Source organism: Heterocephalus glaber, unplaced genomic scaffold, assembly GCF_053883595.1.
Source record: "Heterocephalus glaber isolate CG9 unplaced genomic scaffold, H.glaber_assembly_v1.0 deba00001461, whole genome shotgun sequence".
Taxonomy (NCBI): Eukaryota; Metazoa; Chordata; class Mammalia; order Rodentia; family Bathyergidae; genus Heterocephalus; species Heterocephalus glaber.
The window spans coordinates 26,117,126-26,130,637 of NW_028258308.1; the positions used below are offsets into that span (position 1 = coordinate 26,117,126).

Genomic DNA, 13,512 nt, shown 5'->3' on the forward strand with positions numbered 1-13,512 from the left:
GGAAAGAATCCAAATCAGGAAAACCACAAGCATCATTCTAGCCAAGGACCCTGGCAGTTGTATCCTTATTGTCCTTCATTTGTTCCTTTTATTACCCAGTTTGAATCTCTCTCATAAGTTGTGGTTGGTTTGAACTTCAAGTGCAGAGTTTTTATACTGCCCTACTTCAGAGATCATTACAGGTCCTATTAGCCTACTTCATCTGATAAAAATGTGAAAATACCTCTATTATTTCAACTCCTTAAAATCTGGCTCTATTCTAACAATTCAATTTTGGTTTTTTGTCATTTCCCCATAAAATCCATCTAATTCAGACTGCTTGCTTTCTTACTATCTTGGTTACATTCCCCAGCCTACTCCCTAAAATCCTACAAGATTGTATCCAGGGAATCTTATGCCACCTTCTTGTATCAATTTCTGCCCAACTTGAAAGACTCAGTCCCAGTTCTTCCTCCTGTATGTCATATTTGCCTTGAGTTTTCAGCCTATGTAATGCCTGTCCTACTGGGCATTCTTTATATCAAGTATTTATAAACAACTTATCATGTAACTAATACTTTTTAACATGCCACACTATTATCAAATAGTCTATATCAGTAATCTCAGTAATAGCAACATTTAGTATTATTATATATGGCATCATGATTTTAGATATGCATTTTGATCAAGTAGCCTCTAAACATCTTAGACAAGCCAATACTTTTCCTATTTCCCTTATTCGTGGTATTTAGTAAAGATATAAACTTATCAGCATTAAACATAGAGTAGACATTTAAATACTTGAAACCTGAGCCATGGAGTTTTCACTATGTCCCAAGATATTAATAGGTATTATTTGTACAATTAGTTGTATATCACTATTTCACCAATGCTTCTTATTATGATGTAAGAGAGTAAACTTTGTTTTGCTCATTCTCTAACTACATTTATAGATATGAACCATATATAAATTCTTTGATTTGTACTATTGAGAATTAGTATAACTGAAAATTTCTTGTTTTGCAGTTTCCTTATATTTCACCTTTTGCTTTTTACCTAAGACAGCATTTCTCATATTATAGTATGATATATAATCACTTAGAAGGCTTGATACAATTCACATGGTTAATATCTATGTGAGGATTCCTGATTCAGTAGACTTGGGATGAGGTCTGAGAATTTACAAATGTATGATGTTCTCAAATGATGCTGGAGCTGCTACACTTTAACACACTGATCACATTTTTAAGAAACCCTGGGCTAAAAAAAAAGAATAGAGAGTAATAATAAGATGTGATATGTATATATACCAACTCTAATGATGAATATATTCATTATATATCACCAACATGTACTAATAAAAATATTTTTTTTTAAAAATGTGAAATCCAGACACAGTTCCAAATTCTTTATTGTTGAAAGGTATCGCAAAACTAATGTGGAAAAAATGACAAAACAAACAGGAGAAGAATATAAAGACCATTCTTACATTAAAAGTATACACGTTTTACTTTTAGGATTTTTGCAACCTGTACATCTTAAATCAGCTTCTTGTTTGTTGTATATTGTGCTCTTCGGGGGAAAAAATTGATTTTATGCATTTTTTAGTTAATACATTTAAATAAGTGATTTTCTGTTATAAAACTTTAATATATTTGAGGTTTGCTTAAAATATTCTTTCAACTTATACTTTGTAACACAGTACAGGAAAAAAAACCATTATTTACTTGGTATTGGTTCCTTAATTTAAAATAGCAATATTTCCTTTGTAAGGGGTAATTGTGAATCTTACATGCAGTTTCATGATTATTTTAGAAGGCAGAGAAACACCCATGCACTGACACCCACCCCATCACACCCACATGCATGTTAGTTGGATCAATCGGAGAAGGCATACGGTTGGTGTAGGAATCAGGGCTTTGGTCACTAAGGATTCTGAGCCTCCAGTCCAGCACTGCATCTCATTGGCTATAAAATGTTAGGCAAATTACTTCAGCCTTCTTAGCTTTTGTTTCTTTATCTAGAAAACTCAGATAATACTTCCTTCATAGAGATCCTGTAAGAAATATATGAGATTATATATTTAGCCAGTGTTAGAGTATGAGAAACATTTTAAAAAATGAATGCTATTATTGCTAGTGACAAATAGTACCTATAGGAGGTGCTCAATAAATGTAAGTAATGGAATAGTTCATCTTATCAGGGTACCCAATTATACAATATATATAATAATATCACTTTCAAGTGAAATAAACAAGAATCAGTTACCACCAAAATATTAACATAAATCAATAGACTAAAAATAAAGCACAACTTTTATGGAGGCTTTTTTTTTATTAGTACATGTTTGCAATAAATACACTTGATCTTAGCCAAAAGGACGAGAAGCAATGTTTGCAGTAAATAATGATAACATTCATCTTGAGGAGTTATACATGTATAAAACACATCTTAATTCTGTTTTAATCCCTTTCTCCTCCCCTTCCTTAGCCCTATCTCCATTTCTTTGTCCCCTTCCTTTTTGCAAAATTTCTATGTCCCTGTTTCCCATTATCCATCTTTTGTTTTTCTCATTAACTTATTTATCCTTTGGTTTTTCATATAAGAGAAATCATATGATATTTAAGCTTATGTGTGTGTGATTTATTTCACTTAATATGATATCAAGATGCATCCATTTTCCTATCAATGATTCAAGTTTATCCTTCTTTGTGGCAGAATAGTACTCCTATGTATATAAATATCACATTTTCTTTATCAACTCATCCGTTGATGGACAAGTAGGCCACTTGCAAAATTTAACTATTATTATTTGTGCTGCTGTAATCATAGAAATGCATGTATCACTGTAATATGATGTCTCTAACTCTTTTTAAATGATACCTGGATGGAGAAAATTGGATCAAATGGGATTTCTAGTTTTAGCTTTTGAGGACTCTTCATTCTTATTTCCATAGTAGTTGTATTAATTCACATTCCCACCAACAATGCAGAATGATTCCCTTTTCTATGCAACCTTGCCCACATTTGTCATTATTTAATTTCTTGGTGATAGGCATTCTTTCAGGAGTCAAATAAAACCTCAGTTTTGTTTTAATTTGCATTTTTAAATGACCATGAATATTGAACATTTTTTCATACATTTATTGGCCATTTGTACTTCTGAGAAGTATTTGTTCATTTCAGTTGCCCATTTTTGATTGGGTCTCTTATTTTGGAGGGTCTAAGTTTTTGAGAAGATAGATATATTTTATCTGATTTAAACATTATAAAATGTACACATGTACCAAATATGACTTTACCCCTTAATATATTCTAGATATTAGTCCTCTGTCTCAGGTGTAGCTGACAGTATGTTCTTCCCATTCTATAAGTTGTCTCATCACTCTTGTTTTCTTTGCTGTGCAGATGCTTTTTAATTTGACATAATCTTATTTGTTGATTCTTGATGTTATTTCTTGTGCAATTGGGATTCTGTTCACAAATTCCTTGTCTACCCATGTCCTCAAGAATTTTACATATTTTATCTTCCAGCAAATTAAGTGTTTCTGTTTTAATATTTAGATCTTTGACCTATTTTTATTTTAGTTTGCTTCATGGTAAAAGATATAGGTGTAGATCCCATTTTCTGCATATAGTCAATTTTCCCAGTACCATTTGTTAAAGAGGCTATCTTTAAAGACAAAGAGGCTTCAGTGTATGTTTTTGGCCCCTTTGTCAAAGATCAGATAGCTGAATGTTCCCGGGTTTTTTTCTGCAACCTCTATTCTTTCTTTTTATTGATTCATATGTCTGTTTTTGTGCCAGTACCATGCTCTTTTTTTAATCACAATAGCTTTGTAATATAACTTTAAATCTGGCATTGTGATGCCTCCTGCTTTGCTTTTGTTGCTCGGGCAGGGTTACTATTACTATTCTGGGTGTATGTTTTTTGATGGCATAAACACAGAATGTTATTATGTTTGGCTTTTATTTATGGTTTAATTCATACTAATGTATATGTATTTGTATATTCTCATGCTTAATATCATGTTTTACCATGTGCACAAGGCTCAGAGAAAATTGACTAATTACCTATATGACACTGTGATCACAAAGTGCATATATTTTCTGCTCATATTATCTCTCGGCTCATTTTACATATTTGCTTAAGTATAACATTGTTATGCTTTGATGGGGATTTGTTTCTTCTCTGGTTATACAGAAACTAAAATAGTAACATGGCAATGAGCAGAGAAGATGACCACCAAATACCAGGAAAAACCTAAATATTGATTAATAATTTCACAGTTGTGCTTCCACTACCTAACATTTCCAAATAACAAAGAAAAGCCACCCAAATTTTTAAAAGAATCACCACAAATGTCTGCATTAGTAGCAGTGACTGGAAGTCCCTTTCGAACAGTAAGATTATATAGGAATTACTACTGGTTTTATAACAGCAAGGTCCAAATTACTATTTGGTAATTTCAGTTTCTGACATTCACATCTTAGATATTATTCTCCATCAAACTAAAACACATTTTGGAGCAGCAAAAATTGGCAAAAAAATTTACTTTTCCCTTTCATGTGTAACATCAGGCACTGCTAGGCACTACAAGTCTCCATTCTGCTATAAACACAAGCTCAGTCTGAACTGCTAGTTACTTACATCTTATTATTTGAATGACACTGACTTACTTGCCAAGTGTTAAAACACACAGCTACTCTGTGAGCTTTTAGTTATTGGGGAAGCTCTAAATTGGAAATGTAAACCTATTATGTTCTAGGTGCTAGAGATGAAGATGTGGAAAAAAGCCTTCCCCTAAAAGCTAGTACTGATGAACTGCTCTTTTACAGAAAATTATCATATGAAGTAAGTTTCCCAGTAGTTGGAACAAGCAAACTCCTAAAATCCCTGGAATAGAAGAATCAGCCCTTCTCCTACCCATCACTGGTAATTATCTATGCCAGAGTGCTTGGAAGATTTTTCTTGTCCTGTATTATCTCTCTTCCTAATCTATTGTCTGAATTTTTGCTGTTACAATTATTATATAAGACGGCCTAAACTAGGCATTTGCTTTTAGGAGAATAGTTACAATGTATATAGTGCTACCCCATTCTATCTCTTCAATACTCAAGTATTCTCAGCCTGTACTTATGCAGTAGGTGGCCTAAATCAAGGAAGAAGACTTTCCATATCCCTCTTAAAATTCCCTTTCAATACTCTTCATTACCTAAATCTGTTGAGATAATTAATTTATATTTAGTGAAACCAAATATAAATCCTTACAGAAGCTCCTAAACCACCCCCAGGGTATATATGTCCAAAGACAGCTGCTGACTGGAGAAATACAGTCATTCATCATAACTGTCATTCATGTTGAAAGCACACCAGACACATTGTGTAAATTGCCTAACTGGATTCAATATATCTAGTACCTCTTTTACCTCCTTTTGACAAACCTTGCCAGAAAAGGTAATGAGGTTTGTTCCATGACTTGCTATTTATGGACCCACATTGGCACTAAAAGAGCATTTCTTCCATATTAAGTATGCTATAAGACAATTTATTCAGGAAATTTCCCTCAAAACAATGCCAAGTTCACTATTCTATAATTTGTAGTGCTCACCTTTACAAAACATTTAATGATACTGTCTGCAAGTTCTTTAATAAGGGAGTGAGATGTAATTTATTCAAATCAAGTGACTTGAACTCATTGTTTAAAGGACAAAAAAAAAGAGAATGACATAAGAGATGAAATTTGCTGAATATTAGACATGCACAGCTTGGTCTAATGTTTGTTCTGGGAAAAGGCAAAGATTATCCTAAAAAAGTAACTGATAAGTATTTTCATTCCCAGTTTTAATTGATCTTCCTAGGTCCCTACTTTTCTTGTCTAATTTTTAGTTTTTCTTTATGTTGATTTGAAATTTATCATATCATTGCCCCTTTCAAGAATTTTCAATAGCTTTTAATAGTCTATTGTATTCAATAAAAGCACATCTATCACTTTTAAGGATCTCTAAAAATTGACTCATACTTTAATACTAAATATCATTTCTCCCAGAAACTCTATTTGATTCAAGATACTGCCTTCCTTACTCTTTCTCCCAACCCCATACCCAGGGATCCTCCATGATTAGGGATATGGATTTGCTCTTGCTGACTTCCTCAGTTAGAATTCCCTTCTACCATCTCTCTATTAACATTTTAACATCTTTCAGATCACCTCCAGTGTAATACCTTCTTTGAAGGCTCACAATCACTTTCCTCCAGAATTTTGTATGTACTAAGAACTTATTAACAGTTTTTCATGGATTAATACATTTTATTATATCATGTCATCTCTTTATATTAGTAATCCTTTATAGTAGCATTTAATTTGTATGTTTCTCTAGGTAACTTGCTTCATGATATGCTTCCCTACCAACTAAATAATAAATAATTTACTGTAATCAGCATGTCTTATATTTCTCCCATCCTCAGCAACAGTTATCACAGAACTAACTTAACTATTAAGTATACAGTAAACTCAGTATACACTTGGATTCTGGATCATGAACAGTATTTTTATATAATTAATTATGTGACAAGAATCTCCATTTTTAAAATATTTAAGGTTAATAAAACATTATCCAGGTCAGCTGGAATCTTTGTTTACTTAAGAGATATGGCCACTCTTTAGGAAACTAAAACAGTAAAACAGAGAAGATTGATATTGCCTGAGTAATTAGTGGCAAACATGAGTGTATGTTATTCATTCATCTCCTGGCCAAATGAATATTTGTGGACTTGAACAGATTAAATCACTTAAAGTCCATCAGCATTCAAATCTTCAGAAAAATTGACTAATACCTGAATTAAATACATATTTACAAATAATGCATTTCAAAGAGAGCTTAAATATGAGCCATTTATATTTATAAGTTATTGAAAAATACATCTCCCTCATTTCCCTTATTTGATACACATTGAAATGTAGATTTTTGTTTTCCCCGAAGGAGGAAAATAATATAAAAGTAGTAATTTATTTTGGAGGACTTGTGTCTTCATCCTCCTAGAACAGTGATGGAAAACCTTTAAGAGCTTTCAATGATAACAAACAGCCCACTGAGGAACATATGCCATAGGTTCACCACCACTGTTCTGGAAGAAAGATGTTACTAAATTTGGGGAGGGGGTGATACTGGGGATCAAACTCATGAACTTGCACTTTAGAGGCAGGCGAGGTGCCACTGAACTAAATCCCCAGTACTACTGTACTTATGGAATTTAGTGAGAACACCACACACATTCTGTCACAAAAAGACTAGACATCACTACAAGTAAATTAAACATTAAATTTCTTTCTTTTTTTATTAAATTCTTTTATTGGCACATTGTAGGTATACAACACAATTACATTTCTCATTGGGAATTGTACCTTTATATAATGCATCTTGGTTCTTATTTTTTCCCCATTCCTAGCCCTCCCTTCATGCCCTCCACCCTTCCCTATTTACAAAAACTTTATTTCCATTTTTTCCATTTCTCATCATTTTTCCTTTCCCTGCTTTCCTTTCCCCTGCCCCTCCCACTACCCCTACCCCTTTGGACCTTTTTTTCCGATTTTACATTATCGATTATTCATTCTAATCATTGGTACATTTTAGATATACAATATAATGACATTCATCATTGGAAATTTGCACATTTACATAGTCACTCTTGGTTCTTATTTTTCACCCTTGCTGAGCTCTCCCTACAACACCTGCATTCCTCCCTATTTACAAAGATTTTGTTCCTATTTTCCCATTTTCTCATATTAATCCCATTCCCTTCTGTCCTTTCCCCCAGCCCTCCCACTTCCTTCTCCTTTGCCCCTTTTCTTCCTATTTCACATTACCTATTATACGTTTTAGTCCTTATTTACACTTTCAGTTTCTCACACCAGAGAAACTATTCGGTATTTATACATGTGTGTCCTATTTATTTCAATTAAGAGTATAGCCTCAATGTGCATACACTTAGCTATAAATGTCTCTAAATTTCTCATTTTTTATGGCTGAGTAGTACTCCATTTTATAAAAAAACCACATTTTCTTCATCCAGTCTCCAGTTGATGGGCATTTGGGCTGTTTCCAAGTTTTAGCTATTACAAACTGTGCTGCCATGAACATGGGTGCACATATATCACTGTGGTATGATTCTTTAAATTCTTTGGGAAAAATACCCAGCAGTGGAATAGCGGGGTAAAATGGGACTTCCAGTCCTAGTTCTTTGAGGTATCTCCATACTGATTTCCACAATGGTTGCACCAGTCTACATTCCCACCAGCAGTGGAGCAGGATTCTTCTTTCTGCACAGCCCTGCCAGCATATGTTATTGGTTCATTTCATGATAGCAGCCATTCTTTCTGGAGTGAAGTGGAATCTCAGCATTGTTTTCAATTTCATCTCTTGAATGAGCAGTGATGTTGAACATTATTTCATGTGTTTATTTGCTATTTCTACTTTTTTGTCTGAGAAATGTCTGTCCATTTCAGATGCCCATTTTTGGATGGGTTCTTTAAATTTGGGAGGTCTGATCTTTTTATGTTCTTTATAGATTCGAGATAGTGGACCTTTGTCTGAGGAAGAGCAGGTGAAGAATTTTTCCCACATTGTGGGTTGTCTCTTCACACTGCAAGTGGTTTCTCTTGCTCGGCAGAAGCCTTTTAATAAGAAGAGATCCCACTTGTTGATTGTTTGTGCTAGTTCACAGGCAACTGCGATTTTGTTCATAAAATCTTTTCCTACACCGATGTCTTCAAGGGTTCTACCTAACCTCTGTTCCAACTGGTTCAGAGTTTCTATTTTAATATTTAGATCTTTAATCCGTTTTGATTTTAGTTTAGTGCATGTTGAGAGATATAGGTCTAGTTTTAATCTTTGGCAAGTTGAAGCCCAATTTTTCCAGCACCATTTATTAAAGAGGCTATCTTTCCTTCAGTGAGGGTGTTTGGCTCCTTTGTCAAAGATGAGATGGCTGAGTGTGTCTGGCACTGTTTCTGCATCTTCTAATCTTTTCCACTGGTCCTCAGGTCTGTTTCTTTGCCAGTACCCTGGTGTTTTTATCACAGTAGCTTTGTAGTAGAGTTGCAGGTTGGGGATTGTGATACCCCCTGCCATGTCTCTGTTACCTAGAACTGCTTTTGCTATTCTTGGTCTCTTCTTGTTTCAAATGAATTTTTGGATTGTTTTCTCAAGGTCTATGAAGTATGCTGCTGGGATTTCAATTGGAATTGTATTAAATCTATATAGCAGTTTTGGAAGTGTGGCCATTTCCACTATATTAATCCTCCCTACCCAGGAGCAGGGGATGTCTGTTCATTTTCTGATATCATCTTCAATCTCTATTTTCAGAGTGCTATAGTTTTCAAAGAAGAGGTCTTTGATTTCTTTTGTTAGGTTGATTCCTAGGTATTTCACTTTTTTGGATGCTATTGTGAAAGGAATTATTTGCCCTTTTTCTCTCTCAGTGAATCTGACATTGCTGTAGAGGAAAGCTATTGATTTTTGTGTGTTGACCTTGTAACCAGCTACTTGACTGAATTTGGTTATTAAGTCTAGAAGACTTTTGGTGGAGTTCTTGGAGTCTTCTATATAGAGTATCATGTCATCTGCAAATAAGGACAATTTGACTTCTTCATTACCTATCTTTATTCCTTTTATTTCTTTCTCTTGTCTAATTGCAGTGGCTAATGTTTCCAGAACTATATTGAACAAGAGTGGTGATAGTGGACATTCTTGTCTTGTTCCTGATTTGAGTGTGAAGGATTTCAGTGTTTGACCATTTAGTATGATATTGGCTGTTGGTTTTTCATAGATGGCTTCTATCAGTTTGAGGTAGAGACCATCTATTCCAATTTTTTGTAGGGTTTTTATCATAAATGCATGTTGGATTTTGTCAAATGCTTTTTCTGCATCTATGGAGATAATCATATGGTTTTTGTCCTTGGCTCTATTGATATAGTATATTACATTGATTGATTTGCATATATTGAACCACCCCTGCATCCCTGGGATGAATCCCACTTGATCAGTGTGTATGATTTTCGTGATGGCGTTCTGCATTCTATTTGCCAGTATCTTATTAAGGATTTTTGCATCTATGTTCATTAGTGAGATTGGCCTATAGTTCTCTTTTTCAGTTGAGTCTTTCTCTGCTTTGGGGATCAAGGTGATGCTTGCTTCCAGGAATGAATTTGGGAGTATTGTTTCCCTTTCAATTTCATTGAAGAGTTGAAAGAGTAGTGGCAGCAGTTCCTCTCTAAATGTCTTATCGAATTCAGCAGTGACGCCATCAGGGCTTGGGCTTTTCTTAGATGATAAGTTTTTAATTACATTTTCAATTTCATTGGTTGATATTGGGTTGTTCAGAATTTTTAGGTCTTCTTCGTTCAACTTTGGTAATTCGTATGTATCTAGGAATCTATCCATTTCTTCTGTGTTGTCCATCTTATTGGTATATAGGTTCTGGAAGTAGGTATTGATAATCCTCTGGATTTCTTCTGTGTCTGTTGCTATTTCACCCTTTTCATTCCTAATTGCATGGATTTGGGCCTTTTCTTTCCTTTTTCTGATAAGATTGGCTAAGGACTTGTCAATTTTGTTGATTCTTTCTAAGAACCAACTCTTGGCTTCATTGATTTTTTTGTATCATTCTCTTAGTCTCCATTGCATTGATTTCTCCTCTGATATTTATAATTTCCTCCCTTGTATGAGCTCCCTTGTATGCTCTTCTTTTTCTAGAAGCTTGAGGTTCAGCATCAGGTTGTTTAATTGGGCTCATTCTCTTTTCCTAATATGCGTATTCACTGCTATGAATTTCCCTCATAAGACTGCTTTCATTGTGTCCCATAGATTCCAATATGTTGTATTGTCATTGTCATTGAATTGAAGGAACTGTCTGATTTCTTCTTTAATTTCCTCTGTGACTCATTGGTTATTCAGAAGTGTGTTCTTCAATTTCCACGTGTTCATGAAATTTTTTGAGTTTCTTTTGCTATGGATTTCCAAGTTCATTGCACCGTGGTCTGATAAAATACAGGGGATAACTTCAGTTCCTTTGCACTTACTTAAACATGTTCTATGTGTGAGTATGTGGTCTATTTTGGAGAATGACCCATGTGCAGCTGAGAAGAATGTGTATTCTGATTTTGTGGGGTGGAAGACTGTAAATATCTGTTAAGTTCATTTGTTCAAGAGTTCGATTGAGTTCTAGTATTTCATTACTTATTTTTAGTCTAGTTGATCTATCTATTTGTGACAGTGCAGTGTTGAGGTCCCCCACCACAATTGTATTAGTGCATCCATGACTTTTCATGTCCGTTAGTATTTGTTTTATATAGTTGGAAGCAGTAGTGTTTGGTGCATAGATATTTATGATTGTCATCTCTTCCTCTTGGATTCTTCCCTTTACAAGGATGTAATGTCCTTCTTCATCTCTCTTAATCAGTGTTGGTTTGAAATCTACTTGATCTGCCAAGAGGATAGCTACTCCTGCTTTTTTTCGGTTTTCTGTCGCATGGAGTATTGTTTACCACCCTTTAACTTTCAGTCTATGAGTTTCCTTTTGAATTAAGTGTGTTTCTTGTATGCAGCATATTGTTGGATTTTGCTTCTTGACCCATTCTGCCAGTCTATTTCTTTTGATTGGTGAATTGAGACCATTAACCTTGATGGTTATAACTGAAATGTATTGACTTGTCATTGCCATGACTTTTTCTTTTTGTTGGGTTCTCCCCCTTTACATTTAATTTCTTATCATGCCAGATGGATTCATTCTGCTTTGCTTCCTGGGGTTGTGATCCTCAATGTCTGTTCCTAGGCTATTGTGTAAAATTCTTTGGAGTCCTGGTTTTGTATTGACGAAGTTCCTAAGGTGCTCTTTGTCATGAAAGTACCTTATTTCTCCATCCATTTTGAAAGATACTTTTGCAGGGTACATCAATGTGGGTTGGAGGTTGTTTTCTTTTAGGGCTTGGAATATGTCACTCCAAGCTCTTCTTGCCTTGAGGGTTTGTGTTGAGAAGTCTGCTGTGATTCTGATGGGCTTTCCTTTGTATGTGATTTGTTTCTTTTCTCTGACTGCTTGGAGAACTATGTTCTTCCGTTGTGTTTCTGGAATCTTAACAATTATATACCTATGTGTAGATTTTTTTTGATCAAGGCTATTTGGAGTCCTATATGCCTCACTTATCTGTATGTCAAGCTCTTTTCCCCAGCTTGGAAAGTTTTCTGCCATTATTTCTGTGAAGAGATTTTTTATGTCACCTCCACTCTCTCCTGTTTCTTCTTTGAGTCCAATCAGTCTCATGTTATTCTTCTTTGCATCATCTAGCAGCTGCTGGTTGGATTTCTCATGTTCCCTTATAATTTTGAAGCAATTTTTCTTTTCCTGGTCACTAATTGCAATCTTATCTTCTATATCTGAAATTCGGTCCTCACATTGGCTCATTCTGCTGTGCAGACTTTCACTGGAGTTTTTCATGTCCTGGAAATCTATTTGCATCTGTTTTATGGATTCCATTTGTTTCTTATGTTGGGATTCCATCATGTTCCTGAGCTCCTCTAAATTTATTAATCATGTCTTGCATTAGGGGCACAATTTCTCCTGTTATCTGAGAAATTATTTCTGATTTCATTTTTTCCAGATTCTCTTTTGTTGCCAGTTCAATTGGTCCAGGTTGTTGAGTATCAGAGTGTTCCATCTAATTTCCCTTTGGGGTTGCTGTAGGTGATCTGGAAGTCTGGTTTTGAGACTTATTTATGTGTTTCCTCATTTTGACTGGGGCAGGGGGCTGTGAGCACCTGCAGGGATTACCTCCTCTGAGTTGGGAGAGGTGGGACAGGGGCCGGGAGTGGCAGTAGGGATGGTGACCCAAAAGCCCTTTCTTGTGGGCTGGGAGCAGCAGGAGGGATGCTGGCCAGGAAGCCCCTCCCTCTGGACCAGGAGCAGTGGGATGGTGTCTCAGAAGCCCCTTCCTCTGGGCCAGGAGCAGCGGGACAGTAGGTGGCCCAAAAGCCCTTTCCTCTGGGCTCGGATCAGGAGGAGTGATGGTGACCGGGAAGCCCCTTCCTCTGGACCAGGAGCAGTGGGACGGTCGCTCAGAAACCCCTACTTCTAGGCCAGGAGCAGCGGGACTCTGTACCTTGGTCTGGTGGTCTGGTGTCCTCTGCGTCTTTGTAGTGTGGAACCAGGTAGCTGCCTGTCTGCAGCGGGGTGATTCAGCATGTTCCAAGAGACTGGGGACCTTGGTAGGGTGTGGGCAGACCTGCCCTAAATTTATTTCTTAAACTCTTAATTTTGATAATTTTTTAATCTGCTGATTTTGATATTATGCTATTAAATAACAATGAGGCATAAATTATTTAAAGTCCCAACAGTATGGACAAAGTGTTCATATTGCTTTAATACAGGACTATTACAATACAAAAGCTTTAATGTTTAGGTACTGTCCAGAGTATTACTTCACTTAGTCCTCCCAATTACCCAGTAGTAGACACTATTATTATGAGGAAACTGAC

At 35.5% G+C, this 13,512-nt stretch overlaps 1 protein-coding gene across 2 annotated transcripts in view; it reads right to left on the bottom strand.

The window, feature by feature from the left end:
• Positions 1–1,437: 1,437 nt before the first annotated feature.
• The window catches only part of Tusc3 (tumor suppressor candidate 3), a 297,038-nt gene continuing 284,963 nt past the window's right edge, over positions 1,438–13,512 (bottom strand). Inside the window, exon 12 of one of the 2 annotated variants that reach the window (XR_015453460.1) lies at positions 1,438–2,035. The gene's annotated coding sequence lies outside the window, so the exon portion shown is untranslated. The remainder of the gene's footprint in view (positions 2,036–13,512) is intronic. The other variant, XR_015453461.1, reaches the window with a different exon arrangement.